Source organism: Crinia signifera, chromosome 8 (genome assembly GCF_055691185.1).
Source record: "Crinia signifera chromosome 8, ASM5569118v1, whole genome shotgun sequence".
NCBI lineage: Eukaryota > Metazoa > Chordata > Amphibia > Anura > Myobatrachidae > Crinia > Crinia signifera.
In genome coordinates, this window is record NC_139224.1 from 45,572,466 (window position 1) to 45,573,713 (window position 1,248).

The 1,248-nt window shown below is 46.5% G+C and overlaps 1 pseudogene; it reads left to right on the top strand.

The window, feature by feature from the left end:
• The first annotated feature begins 710 nt into the window (after positions 1-710).
• LOC146029943 (U2 spliceosomal RNA) lies at positions 711-846 on the top strand (annotated as a pseudogene).
• The last annotated feature ends 402 nt before the right edge of the window (positions 847-1,248 follow it).

A 1,248-nucleotide genomic window follows, 5' to 3' on the forward strand; every position in this document is an offset into this window, starting at 1 on the left:
TGACTGACTTCATTTGTTGCTGTAGTCTTTACTCAGGGGCACTTATTGACTTGGTATATCAAATGAATCCAGTCCAGAATCCTTTTGTTATTAATAAAAAAAAATGATTTGCAAATTTCAACAAGTATTGGTTTTTTTTGGGTGACTTGGGCTGGTCCATTTTAATATAGGTCAAAATGCCTTGTTGGTTGTAGATTTTTTTCACGCAGCTCAGAAAGCAGCACCATGTGAGACAGAGAATCCCTCCGCAAGAGCCACTCCTTCGTCCAGCAAGACCAAATCCTTCTCCGCTTCTCTGACCTGTCCTGATCATGTATCAGTGCAACTCCAGCATATGCTGTCATCAGTTGGTAATGATAATGATCCATCACAAAATCCAGAAATTAGCTGTGCAACAGTGTTTGGGAGGTATTATCCAAACCAAACTGGCCACAGAGCATAAATGGAAAGAGTTAAAATGGCCGACACTATTTATCCCCTCTAGAAGCTGTGCCCACCCCCCCTGTAAGCCGGCCCAGTATTTAAATTAGCCTGCTTGTTTATCTTTCATAAAAATCTTTCATCTTTCAAGAAAATCTGTCATCTGTCGAAAAAATCTTTCGTGAACATGTACCAGCTGTTTTGTAAACAACTCTGGGAAGTTCAAGGGAAATCTGTCACCAATATCTTTCATGCACAGTTTCTACGAGTGTGTATGCACCTTACAAGTCATCGCTTCTCGGCCTTTTGGCTAAGATCAAGTGTAGTATCTGTTCTTATCAGTGGGTATGGACTGGCCTCTGGCAGAGAATAGAGAAAGGTGGGACTGAGTAGCTGCTCTGATGGGCGGAGGGTGTGGGACCCCTCTGTTTTTTCCCGGGAGCAGTGAAAAGTCTCACTAAGTATCTTCACCTCTGCCTTTGGTAGGAGGTGTTGTTTCCGTAAATCCACTGGTAAGAGGGGGGGAGAAACACTGGGCCTAGTAGTTTGACTCTCCTGACGGGGTTTGTAGCCCCCGAAGGATGAGCAGCGAAAGGCTCAGTCTAGTATCCATTCCCAGGGAGCGGAGAAAAGCTGAGACCGAGTAGATTGGTCCAGGTTGGGGCTGGCCCCCATCCTGGGCACAGCGAAAAGCTCAGCCTAGTATCTTAACCCTGGGAGCGGAGAAACACTGGGACTGAGTAGATTGCTCTTCCGAGGGGGGTGCAGCCCCTAAGGGAGTCTTTCGAAAAGCCCAGTGGAGTACCCATTCCCATGCCGGGGGCTGGA